General features: G+C 44.4%; 1 protein-coding gene and 1 long non-coding RNA gene across 2 annotated transcripts in view; both read right to left on the bottom strand.

Moving 5' to 3' along the window:
* PIEZO2 (piezo type mechanosensitive ion channel component 2) overlaps positions 1–20,151 on the bottom strand; it is a 487,982-nt gene that overhangs the window by 8,941 nt on the left and 458,890 nt on the right. The gene's annotated exons all lie outside the window — the stretch shown is intronic.
* LOC122470551 lies at positions 6,414–19,343 on the bottom strand. Its single transcript, XR_006293935.1, has 6 exons — positions 19,039–19,343; positions 17,679–17,811; positions 15,109–15,256; positions 14,796–15,010; positions 8,771–8,929; positions 6,414–7,051 (listed from the first exon to the last, which is right to left on the bottom strand). It is a non-coding gene; the product is annotated as an uncharacterized LOC122470551 (long non-coding RNA).

Here is a 20,151-nt window from a genome sequence, read left to right as displayed (position 1 = left end):
TTCTTTGTAACTGGCTACATGAAGGGGAATTCTTAGTAAGGAAGGGCAATTTTTACAGTGCATGGTCTTCATGCTCAATTGCACTATTCTGTTCCCCTCCCCACAGGGATGGGCAGCCCGAGTGCCACGGAGCAATCTTGGTGATGTTGCCGCACCAATACAGCTATGGGATCATCCCAACTCATCAATAAAGAAAAGACAAATGACTTGGTGTCCTTTTCCTCCCCATTAAGAAGGAAATGCATCAACTATTGGGGTGCTCCCTCTCACCACCCAGTCAAATTTAATCCACCCACAATATCCTGGTCCTGTCTTCATAGCTGCACATCCCTCAAGATTAGTTTTGGCAGTGTGCATTAGAGGCTGATAATTTTATAAAGGAGATAAGCATCTGTGTGCCTAATCATTTTCTTTAAATACAAAGTATTATTTGTAAAGCAGATTTTAATTCTGAAAGCTCAATTTATCACGTGATTAAAAGTTTGTAAGGTAGGGAAGAGAATACATCAGCCGCAACTTAACCACCAGGGCATCACCGCCGTGATATATGGCAGGAAATGTAGATTTGATTTGTTTTAATTTAAAAAATAGGAATGTGTGTCCTTTTTCACTTAGGTTTTATCTTGAGAAATGTTCACGCCATGCAGAGTCTCTGCAATGACTATTTTGTATTATGAAAGACGCTACTCGGAAAACATTCAGAAGACATAGCATGTAAATAAAATGAAAAGTGGTGGTCGCCTTCTCCCACGCCGACCGCCCTAGGGCAGCCGGTGCCTATCAAATTCACTTGATACATTTGCCATAACTTATTTAACTGGTCCCTAGTTATGAAGCCCTCAGTGGCTTCCAGCTTTTACTAATGCAGAGAATGCCAGCACAAGCAAGGCCTGCATAGAGCTTTTCCAACATTTTGAATGACTCCCTTGATATAGATTCTCAGATTAGACCTACCCATCAAAGGGGTCAGTATCTACTACAATTAAAAAAAAATTAAAAATATGAAAGAGGACCTACATCTGTTAAGCTTACATTAAAATGTCCCGAATTACAATTACGTTTATTAACACATATCCAATGATACGGACATAATGGCTCAGAGTATCAAAGGGGCCAGTGGCCAGAAATGCGCTGCGGACCCCTGGTAACCCCTGAAAAGTCCCTCCCACCACCACAGGCCATGACAGAGGAGTGAACAAAATGACAAGCAGTGAGCTCACCTTTCGTCTAGAAGGTCTTCACAGAGATCTACTACATGCATTTACTTACAGTGTCCCTAGAAAAAGCTTTCATAAATTTATTAAACTTGGGCTGATCCATAACTTTCAACTGGCTTTGCTGTGCACTCATTGTGAAAATAGGCTGGAAAACAAAGAAACAAGGTGCCGTTAGCCCTCCAAGGCCCGTCTCTGCATCCTGGGTTCAAAGAACAATATTTCCGCCGTGTTATCGCCCCCCCCCCCCCCCCCCGGGTACCCGAGGGCAGCTGGCCTCAGAGATCTCTTTTTGAAGTGATTACCCAACCAGAACAAAACGATTCTTTCACTGTCCTCGGTGCTTTACTTATCTCATACATCACGTCTTTGCTGACCAGCCGAAATGTAGGGAGGAATCTGGAGCACCAAAGCTAACTCCACATCCTGTGGCTGTTTATCGGGAAAGGCGCCGGCAGGTGAGTGAGCCCTGGGGGAGGTGCACAGCGGTTACCTGGTACCCTCCCAGGGTGATTGTGACCGAAACGTCCAGGGGCTGGTTGATGACCCCCGCCACAGATTTGATCAAGGACATGAAGAGAAGGGGAAACCAGACAATGCAGATGAGCAGAACGATGATCATGCCTCCCATGCCATACTTGACCACTTTCTTCTTCTTCTGCCCCCGGGGCTGCGGGCATCTCTGCAACAGAGGCGTCACACCGGGCTCAGGCTTCTGGCCCCGAGAAGCAGGCGGGGTCTGGGTCGGGGAGGAGGGGTGCGCGCTCTTGCCGCGGGACCCGACTGAGTCCTGATTCTGCTCAGTTCGCTCAGGTCACTCTAGGAAATTAAGTAGTGATGTGAAGCTCTAAGGAGCACCCAACACGTCCCCACGGCGGTGCCACGAGGGACCAATGGGACCCGAGGGACTTTCTCCTTAAAACTGTGTTGGTTTTGGCTGGTGATGAACCTATGGACTGATGGATCAAATACTGCTGAACAAAGCCTCTGCTTTCAAGGGATCATGCGGGAGAAAGACATTTTACTGCAAATTCCTGAATATTCCAAGCTGTGCCTATCAACCACCTGCTCTTGGTGGGTGGAAAAAAGATTTTCACTTCATTCATGACACACGTTGTCAGAAGGCAGTGTGGTTCAAGCCCTGCAATAAGATCTATACGATCAGAAGAGCCCTCTCTCTCGGCCGCCAGGACTCCACGCGGGTCCTCAGCGGGGGCTGTGCTGAACAGCAGGAAGTGGGGGTGGTGGCAGAAGTGTGCGTCACGTGAGGGACCTGCTCTCTCCTACAAAAGCAGTGCGTCTGGGAGGGATGGGATCACTTCCATCAGCTTTGTTAGGGACCCACCAAGCACGGCTCCTAAGCAAGGCGCAAGGAGCCAGCTTTGCTGTCCGGAATCAAAAGGGCTTCAGATATGCACGTGTAATCCTTGCTTAAATGTTGCTTCTCCGTGACCTTTTTGCCTTCCAGGGTCAGCCCCTGAAGCTGGGCTGCACACACAATATGGGGGTTACCCCCACTCCCCAGCCTGGCTGTGAGATTTATCCTGGGGGGCACAATCCCTCCGGAGGCAGCCATTCATTTCACTAGAGGTGAGGTAAGGAAAACTCATCCACATTCTGCCTGCAGGCGCTGAGCTCATGTGACAAGCGACCAACAAGGACAGAGGTCTGGGAGCCAGCACTGCTACAATGGCTCTATGGGCCCTGGCCGTCCGTGATTGCTGAAGTCAGGCCTGGAAGTATAGGGCGGGGGCTGGACGGGGGTGCACGGGAGCCAATATGGGCAGCATTATGGATTCTGTGCTCAGGAGATAGTGCCTCTCAGTGGCTGTGCTCCGAGTTAGGGTACGATGTTCAGATCCAGCACTGTATTTCGGTATCTTTGCGCTGGAATTTGAGGCCACTGATTACAATTTTCTATTGCGAAAGAAAAACTGCAGTATTGGAGAATTTCAGATATATATTCACACACACACAGGCTTGCTTTTTCATCTTTTTCTCCGGGAGGCAAGTTGAGACAAGCGGCCTCTCATCCTCACGCAGGAGCGCTCAGGCATAAGGTGGCGAAGTGTTTTGTTGGTTCAAGACTTTTCTCTGCTAAGAACAGCCTGGGTCTCTTCTGACTGTAGTGGTGCCATATCGGTTCCTCTCCTGGAGGCCACCCTTTGAGGCTCACTGCTAAAATCCCCAGAACCTCCCCCTCCGCTCTCCCCCTTCTCCTGCTCAGCCCCGGGGCAGGACAGGGCCAGCACCTCTGGACCTCTCTCTAACTCTGAGAGAGGTCACCTTTCAAAGGGACCATCCCCTTCCTGTCCTGCACTGCCTGTCACCCCTTTCCTGGGTAAGTCAATGCTCTTCTGGGTCTCCCAGTTTGCATAACCTTCCAGGCTACATTTCCAATCAGCTTCCTAAAGTGTTTTGGGACGTGGCTGCCTGGAAACCATTGGAAACGAGGACTGGGACCGAGTGGCCTGCATTTGTGAGTGCTCCTATGCCAACACTCTGCCTTTTGGGAAATTGTTCTGGCTTCATAAAGTGTGTTCATAAAGCCCCTGGAACACAGCACATTCGACTTGGAAGAATCCCCAAGAAAATTACTTAATTTTTTTCTTTTAGCATTTATTTAATTTTGAGAGACAGAGTACGAGCAGGGGAGGGGAAGAGAGAGAGGGAGACACAGAATTTGAAGCAGGCTGCAGGCTCCGAGCCGTCGGCACAGAGCCCGACACGGGGCCCGAACTCACAAACCGCCAGATCATGACCTGAGCCGAAGTCGGACACTTAACCGAATGAGCCACCCAGGTGCCCCAAGAAAATTTACTTTTAAAAGCAGCTTCCTCTTCTGCTTTATACTGGACAAGAGACGGTCACTGGTAACGTTTCTGTCTCTGATGGGATGGAGTAAAAACGCGTACCAGATTCGCCTGGATTCCCCTGACACTGACGTCCCACACACCTAAGTTCCTTAGCAAATTGTACTACGTGTGATTTAAAAGGCTCTTATTCTGAAATAGCCAGCGACTGAGCCTAAGATAGAAGTATATATTTAAGTAGAGGTGACGCATGTATCACCAAAGGTGATACATTGAGATGAGGCTTTTTGTTTCTTGAAGATAAAATGACAACAATAATCGTAAACCCTTTGTGGGGAGGAATGCTTCGTGTTCTAGGGCACAGCAAACCCTGTCCTTCACAAGGACGACAGGCAATGGCTGTGACTTCCTCACTATAGTATTAAGAAGGTTGTCGGGGCGCCTGGGTGGCTCAGTCAGTTAAGTGCCTGACTTCTGCTCAGGTCATGATCTCAGGGTTCCTGGGTTCCAGCCCCGTATTGGGCTCTGTGCGGACAGCTCGGAGCCTGGAGCCTGCTTCAGATTCTGTGTCTCCCTCTCTCTCTCTCTGCCCCTCCCCCGCTCACACTCTGGCTCTTCCTCTCTCTCAAAAATGAATAAACATTAAAAAAAAAAAACTTGAAAAAAAAAGATGGTTGTCACCTGTTGGCTCAAAGGCAGTGAAAAGTTTGTAAGAGCTAACAAATGGGGCAGACACAGCTGCTCCCATGAAAGGTGGCCCTGTATCGATGTGGGACAGTAATGTGCCCTCTGATTCAGAAACCCCCACCTGAGGACTCCCCTCCCATTCATCCAGAGGAAGTAGTATCTCACGGTTTCCAGTGCTCAGTGGACAGGCTCTGGGTTTTAGGATGCCGACCTTCCCTCCTGCTGTCAACAGATAAGTTTGTCTACTTCATGCGGAAGCCAGGCTATGTGGTGTGCAGTTGGCTCACCACATCTTTCCCCAGCTTCCCGTAGGATGGCCACTCCTCTTTGCCACTACTCACTTATTCACCCACACCTCTGGTCCCACGCTTCCCGAGGCCCCCCACCCAGACCTTTATCCTTTGGCTTCGATGCTAAGAATTTTTTTTTCTTTTTTTCTACTCTTCTTTTCCTTACCATCTACAGAGGTTCAGATCCTCTCTATTCTGAAATTATCTTCTCCACTTGCCTGTCTCTTGAACCGCTTCTCTCTCGGGCCTTTCTCTGGCCTGTGCCTGCTCCCTCTGGAACAGCAGCCACAAGATGACCCTGGGCAAGTCTGTCCAGCGACATGCAGCCCAAACTGCCGACCCGCAGAATTGTGAGCAAAGAAAATGGTTGTGATTTTTTTAAGTTTATTTATTTTGAGAGACAGAGCATGAGCAGGGGAGGAGCAGAGAGAGCAGGGGACAGAGGACCTGAAGTGGGCTCTGTGCTGAGAGCAGGGAGCCCAATGTGGGGCTTGAACCCACATGACCTGAGCCGAAGTCAGAGGCTCAACCAACTGAGCCACCCAAGTGCCTCCAAAATGGTGGTTATTTTTAAACCACTAAGTTTGATGTAGTTTGATAAGCAGCAATAGACAACTGATATGATAAGCTGCTGAATGAATAGATCTAGGACCCACGCTTCCCAGCACAGAGGTTTCAGGATGTAAATTCTCCTCTGTGTGATGGTGTAGATGTGGACACCTCTGGGCAGCAGCCACCTCCTGAGGCAGCCAGTCTGTGATGGGGTAGCTTCGACTGTTAGGAAGTTCGTCAGATGCCACTGAAGCTTACTAGAGCTTTTGCCAACCTGTCTCAACTCTGTTATCTTGCGTCTTCTAGACAAATTCAAACTTTCCCCCTATTTCCCACTATTTCAAATAGTTAAAAGTGGCTATTGTCTTCGCCTCCTTCCATTTGTTTTTCTACTTCCGACAGAACAATTCTTGGTTCTTCCCGCTTTTCTTCATTGGTCACGATTTCTGGATGCTTTATCGCCATGACTGTTACCTTCAAAGTCCCTTTGGTAGAATATCTGCCATATTCTGTCATTTTATCAGCTTCTCTGCTCCTTACGAATGAGGACAAGCTAGCAGATTTTAAGTTTACTGCCAGCCCTGCCTCCTTTACTCTCACAAACCCCACGAATACAGGAGCCGCAGGTCAGTGGGACCCGTGATTATGAAACTGGAACTCCAAGAAGCAGCAGCAGAACATACTAGAAATTATATACACTGGAGGGAACTTTTTCAAGGAGGGTATTATCAAGAAGAGAAACAAAAAAGGGATACTTTCTACCACCTCCGCCAATGCTTGTTGAGCCACTGCCACTGCTGTTATGACTCCTGTTTCCGACGTTAAGCTTTTGCAAAAAATCCAATAAATAACAGTAATTGTAACCGTATTCAAACTTCAATATTCAACCTAACAGAATAAGCAAATATTTGCACTTCGATTTCCTTTGCACAAGGAACTTATATTGTCCCGTCGCTCATCAAAGAGTGAATCAGAGGGTGAGCCTGAGTCCAGGCCACCTGACCCCACTTTTCTCCATCCTACCACATTCCCTTCTGCTCCCAAATGAGCCATTTAAGAATTATGGGGTCACAGAGCAATATATCATTTCTTCTTTTAAAAATAACTACAATATAGGCTGGCCAAAAGAAGAACACATCTGGATGCCATTGCTGACTAAGGCAGCAGTGAGTCCAAAATTCCCAAGTCCACCGGGGTGGAAACCAATGGGACAGTCACAGGTCCTCACCCTTTTTGCCCCCTGCCTCCATGTATTTGGCCACAAAGCTTGCAGAGATTCACATGAATCTTATAACCAGCCTGGATGGAAGGGAAACGAAAAGGGGTAAGGCATTTTTATTGGCTTACTTTTTCAGACTCCCGCCAACACTTCAGGATGAATATGTGAGCGTAGATGTCCTCCACACAGATCCAGCTGGAGAGGCTCAAGGTCGTGTCTGTCCACACCCAGTCCATCACAGCCCTCAGCTCAGTCAGAAAGGGAACGAGGCGGAACCTGCCAGAAACCACATCTTGCTAGAGAGGCAGTTGTGGGGTGGCCCCCGTCATCCTCCCAACCCCGGGAGCTCATGTAGTTCCTTATTGTTTTAGCCCCTATGACTTGGGAAAAATTCTCAAGGTGACCCTTATGGTAAAATTAACTTGGAATACAACTGCTTCTCATCCTAAGTCAACGTATGAATTAGTATTTTCCATTCTTTTTTCTATTTTTTCTTTTTGCTGATGGTCTTAACAAATTAGGATTGCCTTTTAAATAAGTTTGAAGGTGTCCTCTCCCATGTCTCTCATCAAAGTCTTGTGGTTTTCATTGCCCAGATCTTTTCATTTCTTCGATTAAATTTATTTCTAAGTATTTCATTGTTTTTTGGTGCTATTATGAATGGGATAGTTTTATTTTTTCTTTTCTGATGTTTTGTTTTTAGCGTATGGAAACACCACTGATTTCTGCATGTTGGTTTTATATCCCGCAACTTTACGATGAATTCGTTGATTACTTACAACTGTGTTTCAGTTGATTCTTTAGGATTTTCTATATTTAAGGTAATATCTTCTGCAAAAAGACCCATCATTTTACATTTTAAAACGTGTATGTGTTTATGTTATGAGAATCTGTCGGTTGCGGGATTATTGAGTACTGGGGTTTTGCTGTTGAATGAGCTAGGAAAAGTTGTACACCTGATACGTGAAAGCTGAGGGGAGACGAGAGATGTCAGAGGGAGCAGGACATGGGGTTGGGGGCACACAGTAGACTTAGTAGAGGGTGGACTGAGTAGCTGCCTCAGGTTAATAAGATTCTGGCCTTACGTTCTCATATTTGGGAATGGGTTGGCGTGGGCTCCTCTATGGCCTAGGAACTATTCCCTGTTTCTTGACTAACACAGAGCTTCTCCCAGCTGGAGACCTAGGTTCACCCTAGGCTCTTCAGAGCAGCTTGGGTTATACTCGGAAATTCTCCCCTAGGCCACTCAGCTCTGCCAAGTGAACACTAATCCAGCCCATTGAAGAAATATCAGGCCATACACAGAGAACCCACTAAGTGACTGACCGAGCACACTCAACACCTCTTCTGTGACTAAGTCACCTGTCGCCAGGTCTGGTACAACCAAGGAGCCAGCGGTGCCATGAGCAGCCTCACCTTCCGGGCTGTGGTATGATCTTCATTGGAACAGAGAGGAGATACTACCAACGAAATTCTTACACGGAAGAGCCGATAGGCCTTGTCTAGTAGCTAACTTACTACCAGGGACAAGCAAGTCATGTGGCGTTCAGGTTGACGTTAGGTGGAATAAATGGCCCTCTTCAACGGAGGAACTCATTGTATATGCAAAATTCCAAGGGGATCTTCAAATAGCACAAATGCCGAATTTCTGTTCCATTGTGCCCAGAAATACATTAATACCCAAGGATCGTGTATCCCTGGTTTTCATCCTGAAATGTTAGCACAGTAATTATGCAGGATCCAGTAATAGAAAATTAACCCATGTGGATAATTCTAGAACTCTATGCTGACCAGGTGTGTGGCAACTACACCTAGAAAGGCTATTTCAAGAGGCGTATCTGTCTTTTGCCAAAAGTCATAAGAGTTCTGTGATGATCTAAATTGCCACATCAGCCTTTTTTCACCTTCCTGTTTCTTCCCAAGGAAACAAGTACCTTTCTATTGCCAGCCTCCCCTCTGTGAGTGACTGTGACAACACAGAGTGTCCTTCCTTACCCTTGAAACAAGAAGAGGTTGACATAATTGTAGCTCTTGGTGAGGAAGTTTCCAAGGACTCGTGTTGGGTAGCCACAACGGATTTGGTAGGCAGACAACCCAAAGTAAACACATTTCACAAAGTACCAAAGCTGAGCAACCAGGTTCTGGCTGAATTTCCTAAAGCGCAAAAACATAAAAGTGAAATAATGGAATATTCTTCTGGTATAAGAGCATACCAGTTTAGGATTCAAAAAAAAAAAAAAAAGTCGAATTGCCCCTCTGGCATGTAGGGCCAGTTCAGTCAATTGTAAGGAATTCTCTGCACCTAGTAGTAGATCACTTCGAAGGCAAACAGCAGGGTAAGAAAGTCTCATAATTAAAAACAATTCTACAAATGGTGCCTCCAATGTGTTAGTGCATAATTCAGTTGTTTAGGCCATGAATAAACTAATTTATTTTTAAGCGAATTTACTAATGAACATTTTCTCACAATGTGAAAGATGCTGCTACCGTGATCCAAATTAAAGTTCATCAAAAAGATGTATTTTTTGTTTTTTACTTCAAAGGACCTGTAATTTGGAAGATGTAGGAGGAGGTATCCTGAGGAATGAATCCCCCCCTTTTTTGCTATCCATCTATAAAGGCAGGTCGTGGATTAACAAAGTTTCAACACCCTTGGTTCCAGTGGTATTTATAACCTATTGCGTTTGTTCCTCAAGCTATCATGCTCAAGACGTCTGTCTTCCTTTGAAGACTTTCCCTAGCTCTGAAAATCTATGATTCCATGATCTAACATTCTTTTCTCCAAGGACATCTTCAGCAGTCGAAATGGTAGTCCCTTTTGCCAAGACTTCTGTACCATCTTCCCTGTGTTTAAAGTTAAGAGCAACACTTAAAGCTTCCTGTTTATTCCTCTTTATGTTTCAGATTCGTCGTCTTAACTTTTAATTCTGACATTAGAAGAAGACATGTGTTATTTTTTTTTTTTAACTGAAAATACTATTTAGTTGACCAGATCTAAGAACCAGCCAGGGATGCACTGGCCCATGTATCTCAGGAACCTAGGGACCTCTACGTGGATCTCAACAACTGGAAATCTTAAAAGTATTTCTTAGAAGTGTCTTCCCCTGTAGAGAAACCAGCTTTGGTATTTCAGGTCCTAATGTGTTAAATACACTTGACCATGATCTAGCACTTGACAAGTTATTAATAAATATATCAGAACTTTACAGAGAGCCAAGATCAACTATTCCTTCCCTCTCCCTTTCTAGGGACTGTCTCTATTGGTGTAATAGTAAGAAAGAACATTCTTTCAGCTTTCCAGGGAAATGTCCTTGGATTTTACAAATAATTTATATGAAAACTGCATGAGGAAAAATTGTTGTCTATCAAAATTTTAATCAAAATTACAAAACTGTGGGGCGCCTAGGTGGCTGAGTTGGTTGAGCGTCCGACTTCGGCTCAGGTCATGATCTCACAGCTTGTGAGTTTGAGCCCCACATCGGGCTCTGTGCTGACGGCTCAGAGCCTGGAGCCTGCTTCGGATTCTGTGTCTCCCTCTCTCTCTGCCTCTAACCCGCTCGCATCCTGTCTCTGTCTCTCTTAAAAATATATAAACATTAAAAAAAAAAAGGTTATAAAACTGTGTTGTCTTCTATCCCTTATAAAAGGACCAACCCATGTTGTGATGAGTACCGGGTGTTGTATGTAAATTTCAAAATCACTAAATCATACATTTGAAACTAATATTACACTGTATTTTATGCTAACTAACTGGAATTTAAATAAAAACTTGAAAAAATAAATGAACATTTCCCTTCCTTCAACCTTAAAGTGAATCAACTTGGAATAAGTTAATCAGTGGTTCCTGAAGTAATCCTGTTATATCTAATAGGAACATTAAGATTTTCCCACAGTGAAGGACTTTTTCTTTTGGTGGTCTCTCCATCCTTTATTACTAGCAGGTGGAGTTATGCCTTACTCACCAATCTGTCCCCCATGGCACCAGCCACACAGCACTTTGTAGACTATAGGCAACCACTGAAAGTTTGTGGACTAAATAAATCACGTGCCCACACACAGAAAAAATCACTTATCAGATGAATTATTTAAAATATTGGAGCTTCCTGGGGGCGCCTGGGTGGCGCAGTCGGTTAAGCGTCCAACTTCAGCCAGGTCACGATCTTGCGGTCCAGGAGTTCGAGCTCCGCGTCAGGCTCTGGGCTGATGGCTCGGAGCCTGGAGCCTGTTTCCGATTCTGTGTCTCCCTCTCTCTCTGCCCCTCCCCCGTTCATGCTCTGTCTCTCTCTGTCCCAAAAATAAATAAACATTGAAAAAAAAATTAAAAAAAAATAAAAAAAATATTGGAGCTTCCTGATGCTGAATATTATAACTGGTAGCCATAATTTTTTTTTCTGTGTAGTTTCAACTCCTAATCTGTTCCTTCTCTTATTCTTTTCCTGTTTTGAAAAGGATTTAGATAACATAACTATTAATGACTGCTTTCTTTTGCACAGTAATGAGTAAAATTTTTAGCAACAATATCTGGAGGAGGAAAAATGAATCTGGGATGTTAACAAGTGATGGCAGCATGGCTTGAAATGACATGAAATTATATTGTCACTGACATGCTGGCAATGTAGACTCAAGGCTCACCAATCCTAATATATCTTGAAATAAATGTCCAAAAATAAAGATAGGGTAATCCATTGCACTAGGAATGACCATTAGGTGAGGCTCAAAAGTGAGATCCAATGAGACAGAAATGATCTCTGTGGCCATTTTTTTTTTTTTTGGTAATATTTATAGAAGCTTTATTTGTAATTGCCAAAGAACTATAAACAACCCCAATGTCCTTCAACTTTTGTATATTTAAACACTCTTTGGTACATTTACATGATAGAATACTACTGACCAACAAAAAATAGTTAAGTACTGATACATGCAACAACATGGATGAATGTCAAATATATTATGCCAAGTGAAAAAATCCAGCCTTAAAAGCCATAGGACGTGTGATCCATTTAAGTGACATTCTGAGAAAGGCAAAATTGTAGGGACAGAAAATGGATGTACCAGAAGCTAGAGGTGAGGGATAAGCCTCTGTCTACAAAGGGCATAGGAGATTTTATATATAACATTATATAATATCTATAATATAATTATACTAATTATACTAATATAATATAACATTATATTAGTCTTAGGTGTGCAGCTATGGGCATAGTGTTAGTATTTATCATAGTGCCTCAATCTCTGGAATCCCATCATGTGGTCCTTCCCAGATGGGGATAGGTCTCTGCTTTATTCACGTTAGTGTTATGCCCCTTTTCACCTGGTCTACTGCCCTGGACATAGCAGGTACTCAATAAATGAGAAACTGAGTTGAAGTTTTCATTAATTCAGGTATTATAACAAACATTCCAGCTCTATTCGGTTTGCAAGGTATTGTTGCTTAATCCCCAGAACCTGTGAATATATTACCTTTCATTTTTAAAAAAAATTTTTTTGAGAGATTTATTTTTGAGAGACAGAACATGAGTAGGGGAGGGGCAGAGAGACAAGGAGACACAGAATCTGAGGCAGGCTCCAGGCTCTGAGCTGTCAGCACAGAGCCCGATGTGGGGCTCAAGCTCACGAACTGTGAGATGATGACCTGAGCTAAAGTAGGACACTTAACCAACTGAGCCACCCAGGTGCCCCTGTTAACTTTCAAAGAAAAAGAAGGCTTTATAGTTGAGATTAGATTAAGGACCTTGAAGTAGGGAGATCGCCTAGGTTATCCAGGTGGGCTGATTCTAATCAATGAGCTCTTAATGGAAGAAATCTTTCTCAGCTGCGGTCAGAGGGAACCATGATGGTGGAGGAAGGGAAAGAGTGAAGTAATGAGAAGAGGACTCCACTCACTGATGTTGGCTTTGAAGACTGAGGCCGGGCCATGAGCCAAGGCAGGCTAGCACCTCAAGAAGCTAGAAAAGGTGAGGAAAGGGATTCTCCCCTAGAGCCTTTAGAAAGGAATGCAGCCCTGCCTACCCCTTGATTTTAGTCCAGCGTAAGATGATAAATTCATTCTGTTTTAAGCCCTAAGTTTGTGGCAATTTGTTACAGCATCAATTGGAAACTCATACCAGCAGGAATAATCCAACTATTTGGTAATTTGATCCTGCTGAAGGATTCTCCATGGCTTCTCCATTGCCCTATTTCTGGAAACACCAGTCACTATGAACTTTTCTATCAGGACATGGCAACATCCATGCTCTGGAACTCTGTTCTGGGGATGGAAAAATCAAATCCTTTTCACAACTGCACAACGAATTGTAGGTTGTATTATTTCAAGAAATCTGCTTGGTAGTGAGCACCCCCCCATGGGAAGTGGGGTGTAGCATACAGTAGGGTCAAGAGGTCTGTGATTGGGATCTGGTCTCACCACTAGCCAACTGAGTGACTTTGGGGACACCACTCTTCTGTATGGGTTTTACCTATCTTCATCTGTGAAGTTAGCAGGTCTAGAAAGCTTTTTAAGGTCCCTTTCATCTCTGAAATTAAGAGTTTCTAGGAAGGCTGGTGGAGAATGCCCATTGATGCTCTTAAATGTCACAGAGATAACATTCATCATCTAACTACCATGGCTTTTGAATGTGGTTTACTTCTCTGAGTTGATATGTATATAGAATTATTTATAGAGAAAAGCGCATTTATTTCACTTTAAAGACTAACAAATAAGATCCACAATGTCCTTACAAAGTATTTTAACAAAATACTAGTCTTTTAACAAAAAGCTTGCCTTAATCTGAGTTATTTTTATCAGCTGAGATATGTTTACTCTCCCCATACGCAGTATAGTGTGAAGGACTTATTTGGCTGTTGGTATTTTTCTGGGTAACAATTCTTTATTGACTTAGTTTTACTTCAGACTCATGGGAAACATCCTAACTCCATTTTTGCTTTTACAATATTTGCATTGTCACCAAAATCAAAAGGTCACAGCCTAACCATCCAGGTGAGAGTAGACATGTAGCTGAAGCATTGTCAGGAGAGAGTTGAATTTCCTCGTTAAGAATGCCATTTGAGTCAAGTTATGAACCACATAAGTGAGAGCAGGTTTCATTACTTTCTAGTCACTCTTCGGAAAATGGCATTGGCCAGCCAGATTGCCATGTTATTCACAAGGCTTGGCCAGGAATGACCCTTGAGGTATGATAAAAAGATCAGCTTCTTGTAAAACATGAAGACTTTTAATGATATGTTCATTAAAAAGATCATTCCTATTACATTATATGGGTGCTTCCATGTCCCCTTCTGTTCACCTTTTGTTCCCATAATGTCCTATTTATAGCAGTCTCCCTTGTTTCTCTTTCATTCATTGGCACATCCATTTGTTCATGCGTTTGGCACCGACTCAGTCCCAAGTAGTGTTTCTGGTGGAAGCAACCTGGGAAATCTAAAGGGTGAGGAGGAAGAGTGGGTTGGAGGCAGGAGAGAAGGGCAGTGAACAAGGTCCCATGAGGTACAGGAGGACATGGCGCCCTCAATATGACTGGACCTTAGAGCTCAAGGAGACAGGGAAAGGCAGCAGACAGCCACCTCCAAGGATCTCACTGGCCCTTTCCCCATTGAACTTTAGGCTGCTCTTTTTATGTCCCACTTTCTCATAGGACATAGTCTGAGAGCCTCTCCTTCTCTTAGCAGTGCCTGTAAGACCATCTCTGGTTCATCTCTGTCTACTAAGGGGTAGAGACAATCACAATGGAAGGCCTCTGGTTTTCTCAGATCGCCAAGGTCATCACTTCTCCCACCCTGAAAAACCCGATTTCTATGAATGCGTACGAACACGCAATGAAAATGTGTTTGAGGAATCAGTTCACGTTTTGAGCCACACTGAATTTGATAGTGATGAAGATCTCTAACTTTTCCAACCCATGGTGCTGTTCGGCCATGCCTCTGCCTGTACCTGGTGATTTTGTTGTGGTGATGCGTATGTTATGATAACCTCCTGGAACATATTTGTGTTAAAGTGGGAGCGTGCCTCCGGCTTCCACCTTACCTCTCAGTCACACCAGGCAAGATGAAGAACATCCAGAAGTGAATTCCAAACACAAGAATGACCTGGAAAATGACCTTTCCCAGGACGGTCTTCCTGAGGTATAGTGCTCAGTCCACGACCATGGTTCCAAACTGAATTAGGACCATCACCAAAAAAGGCCCAGGGACCTGGTCCTCTGACAGCGAAGAGGTGATGTCTGCTGCTGCTGAGTGTTTCTGGGAAGGAAACAACAGGTTTAGGCATGAGTGGCACTTCACAGGACAGCATCGCTCTTACTCATTAGAAGTGTGGTGGCCTTCACCCCCCAACCTACCCCAAAGGCCCAGAAGCCAAAGACGATGATGACAAAGTCAACAGTGTCAGCCAGGAACATGAGCACATACACATCGGTCACAGCACTGTAGTCTGGATGGATGAGGTTGTAGAAGAACTGTCTGATGGGCACATATATTTGCAAAGTCCTGCAAAACAGAGACCCCCAGCACTTGCTTCAGGAGGGGCAGGATGGGAGGGATGACCGGGTATTTCCATCATTCCATTCCTCCGTATCCCTCTCTCCCAGCAGGTCACACCTCCCTTTTCAGCCCCAGCAGAGCCCGGTGTGGCGTGGGGAGGCTTCTGCTCTAATGGCAAGTGCAGACACATTCAAGTGCCTTCCTTGGTACTCTGCCTCCTTGTGCTGATGAGACCACAGGCCTCCTCTGTTGTTCGAAGCACAAGAGAATGGTCGAAAGCCCCAGAAATGAGGTGTTGGGTTTGTCACCTGATTCAATTACTCCCTGCCTGTGAGCCCCTGAGCATGCTACTTACTTCTCTGTGTTTTTGTTTCCTCTGTTGTAAAACCCCACAGGGCTGGGGTGAGAATTAGATGGGACTACATAATGGTGCTTAGACCTGGAGTCTGACCTGAGCACCCTGTACACATTAGGTAGCCCCTGCTCCTCCCCTTTATGGGTCCTGTGCCCCTTCTGATTCCTACATAGTGCCCTGGGCTTTTGACTACATCTTGTTCTGTCCAGCCTCTGCTCTGTCTTCCTTGTTTTCTGGGTTCTGCCTTCAATTCAAGGCCATGTTCACGTTGGATGGCCCTCCTGGTCTCAGAGGCCACATTCAAGGCCAGCCTTGCCGAGCCTCCTCCATTCCCATTGCTTGTCTACTGCCTGTCAAGGTCCCTGGCACTGGAGGAGGGGCTCATGCATTTTGCTGGAGACCAGCTGTGTGCCAGTGAACCTCAGTTTCCCCTCTCCAGGATGAGAGTGTTTCTCTAACCTTCCAACTTTGACATCATACCCCTCTCTGTCTAGGTGGGATTTAGCATGATGATGCTTGGAAATACATACTATGAATCCTTGAAATTACTTACTCTATTCAAATAAGAAACCTATGTTTATAAATGTAATGGATATAAAAATGAATCACACTGAAAAGTGATTTTTAAAAACAATACATTACCTCACACAAAAAGACAGAAAAATAACATGTTGGTGAGGAAGTGGAGAGAAGGGAACCCTCGTGCACCGTTGGTGGGAATGCAAATTGGTGCAGTCACTGTGGAAAACAGTATGAAGGCTCCCCTCCAAAATTAAAAAATAGAACTACAATATGATACAGCAATTCTACTTCTGGGTATTTATCTGAAGGAAATGAAAACACTAACTCAAAAAGATCTCTGCACACCAGGTTCAGTGCAGCATTATTTATCATAGCCAACTCATGGCCCCCAAGTGTCCCTCAATGGATGAATGGATAAAAAAAAATGTGTGTGTGTGTGTGTGTGTGTGTGTGTGTGTTTGCACAGTGGTATATAATGAAGTATATATATTATTGGGATGAATATACACACACACACACACACACACACACACATGGAACAAGTCTGAGAAAGTCAAATAACATATGATATCACTAATACGTGGAATCTAAAAAAAATAAAAAATAAAGAACCCACACTCAGAGATACAGAGAACAAATAGGTGATTGCCATGAAGGAGGGTTGGGCAAAAGGGTGAAGGGGGTCAAAGCATACAAAGTTCCAGTTATAAAGTTAGTCCTGGGTGCACAGCATGGTGACTGCAGTTAATAATCCTGCACTTTACATTTCATTAAAAAAATTTTTTTTGTTTGTTTATTTTGAGATACAGAGAGAGCAGAGGAGAGGCAGAGAGAGAGAGGGAGAGAGAGAGAAACCCAAGCAGGCTCCATGCTGTCAGCGAGGAGCCTGATGTGGGGCCTGAACTCATGAGCCGTGAGATGATGACCTGAGCCAAAACCAAGAGTCAGACGCTTAACCAACTGAGCCACCCAGGTGCCCGGTGTACTTCACATTACAAAGCTGCTAGGAGAGTAAATTTTTTTTTTTAATGTTTATTTATTTTTGAGACAGAGAGAGACAGAGCATGAACGGGGGAGGGGCAGAGAGAGAGGGAGACACAGAATCGGAAGCAGGCTCCAGGCTCTGAGCCATCAGCCCAGAGCCCGATGCGGGGCTCGAACTCACGGACTGCAAGATCGTGACCTGAGCTGAAGTCAGACGCTTAACCGACTGAGCCACCCAGGCGCCCCGAGAGTAAATCTTAAAAGGTCTCATCATAAGAAAAAATCTGTAACTACAGGTGGTGATGAATGTTGACTATTGTGATCATCCCACAACGTACACATCTATCAAATCATTATATTGTATGCCTGAACTTAATTTATATGTCAATTACATCTCCATTAAGAACAATATAATAACAAGTCATTTTCTTATGCCTTAAGCAGATGATGTTTGTGATATGAGAGGTAACTTCGCTGCTCTGCACCCCTGGTTTACATGAAATAATTGATATCAGCTCCCTGACGCTAAAATAAAACATCCCACACCAAGTGTCTTCATGGACTCACTTCTTTATGGTAAATGCTTTTGCTTTGATTAAATGTTCTTGAAGCTTTTCCATATAAAATTCCCTTTTACTTTTCTGCTTGATGCTCAAAACACTGCTTCCTTTTTGACTGCTGTTTCAGGTGCTTGTGCTGCCTAGAGACAGAAAAAAACCAAGATGTGCTGAGTTACAGGTTTGTTGACGTAAACACCACAGAAGCCCCTGGAACCCACAGAGCAGAGGATGGCTTGAAGCAGATTGAGAGGGTGACTATATACGATGGACTGTAAGAATAGTGACTGGGGATTTGCAATCTGCAGTTTCAACTCTGCCTCCACAGTGAAATGTATTTGGGTTTCTACACCCAACACTGGCTCCTTCTGGGGTTGTTATGCCATCTTTTTTTTTTTTTTTAAGTTTATTTATTTTGAGGGAGAGAGAGAGAGAGAGGAAGCTCAAGCAGGGGTGGGGCAGAGAAAGGGCACAAGAGAGAATCCTGAGCAGGCTCCATTCTACCAGTGCAGAGCCTGACATGGGGCTCAAACCCATGAACCCAGAGATCAAGACCTGAGCCGAAACCAAGAGTTGGATGCTTAACAGACTGAGCCACCCAGGCGCCCCTGTTATATGATCTTTATTCCAGGAAGAAATAGATTGGAAGAATAGTTTTTATTGTGCTAAACGGGGTCCCAGGTTGTGGGTTTTCCAGATTGGGTCCATGCCCCATGCCTTTTTCATGTCCAGATTTCTCTAACTGTAAAACGAATATGGATGACTGCTGGTGCCTGCCTGAAAAGTGTATTCTGAAGATGAATACACGGGTGTTTGGAAAGCTTCAGGCAGGAGCACTCTAAATACAAAAACCCAATTTCTCCAAGAGTGGAAACTGGAGAGCTTATCTGTCTGCTGATAATACCCAACTATTTAGTTAGAAATTAACTAGCTTAGGGAATAAATAGGTGGTTTTGCTAAAAGTTTCCACTGATAAAATCTAAAAAATATTTTCAAAATAAATTGTGATTTATAGCATTCTGGACACACCCTGAAATATCTCATATCTCTGGATATGATTTAAAAACTAGCATGTGCCCAGCACTTACTATACGAGGCAGTGTGCTGGCCACTTTTCACAACGACCCCAAATCCTCATCCTGGGAAGGAATCAGATGTTTTAAAGAACGATATGGCTGCCCCAGGTCACACAGTTGAGCTACGAACTGAACTTGAGCCTGTGATGTCAAAGCACTTTCTTCTCACATCACCACATCTGTCTCCTTGAGAACACCCCGTAAACGCCCCTGCCCAAGACCCAGACCCACTGGCACCGGAACAACCAGAAAACTCAGAGTTTTTCCAGCCTAAGGAAATCATGCGACAGATACCTCTTTTGGACCTATTGGAAGAAAAGCTGGATCTGGGGGATATCTGGGAGCTACTGCCCGATCGCTTCCTCCGGATGGCCATGGGCTGCTCCGGGAAGGACACGTGCACCGACTCCGCTGACGCGGCCAGGTTGATGGATTTCAGAGAATCAGAGGAGGCTCTCCTGCCACGACTGAGGGACAGCTCATCATCCGACTCTTCCTTGTCTGTGCCACTGTCGGTGATGTCATCTTCATCCCATAAGCCGTGGCACTGAGAAAGCATAAGGGACAACTCAGACGGCCATTCCCGGTGAGGTAGCATCGCATCCCCCACGATTAGAAAGCCAAATGTGAAATACGGTGACTGTGGCTGTGATATTGCATCATAAAACTGACATATGCTAGATAGTTAGAATTTAAATGTTCTCACAAAAAGAAAGAAGGAAAAAGAAGAAAGAGAGACAGAAAGAAAGAGAGAGGGAGGGAGGAAAGAAGGAAGGAGAGAAGGAAGGAGAGAAGGAAAGAAGGAAAGAAGCAGGGTGGGGGATGGGAGGAAGGGAGAAAAAAAATAATGAAAAAGAAAACATATATACGGGAAGCAATGGGAACTAATGAACCCTATGGAGGTGATCCTTTCACTGTGTCTACGTAAAACACATCACCACAATGTATACACTTTAAATATATTACAATTATTTTTGTCACACATACTGCAATAAAGCAGAAAAAGGATTGGAAAATGAAGGGACTCTAGGAAAGCTTATTATCTAGATGTTTATGATAGTCCCAGAGAGCGGGGACGGGCTGGTGCAGATCATGAGTTTGGCTAACTAATTGACATGGATGCAGATCGTGTCTGGCAGATGGAGTAAAGGGGAAGTTATAATCACTTAACTCGTTCCTGAGGGAAAGCACTTTCCAGAACATATTTCTCTGTGTTTACAAGTAGCATTTTAAATATCAGTGGGTGAATTTAGCCCCACCATCCATGTTCACCAAACACCTACACTTGAATGCAAATGCTGTGTCTCCCTGAACAGCCACGGTAAGCTGTGAACCCCTGCATCATCCACGGCTGGGTCAGGAACAGAGCTGCAAATACTCTACTCAAAAAATGTTGGCCCACATATG

This window comes from Prionailurus bengalensis, chromosome D3, assembly GCF_016509475.1.
Source record: "Prionailurus bengalensis isolate Pbe53 chromosome D3, Fcat_Pben_1.1_paternal_pri, whole genome shotgun sequence".
Taxonomy (NCBI): domain Eukaryota; kingdom Metazoa; phylum Chordata; class Mammalia; order Carnivora; family Felidae; genus Prionailurus; species Prionailurus bengalensis.
Note: the sequence above shows the minus strand (reverse complement) of the source record. Positions and strands in the feature narration are given on the sequence as shown.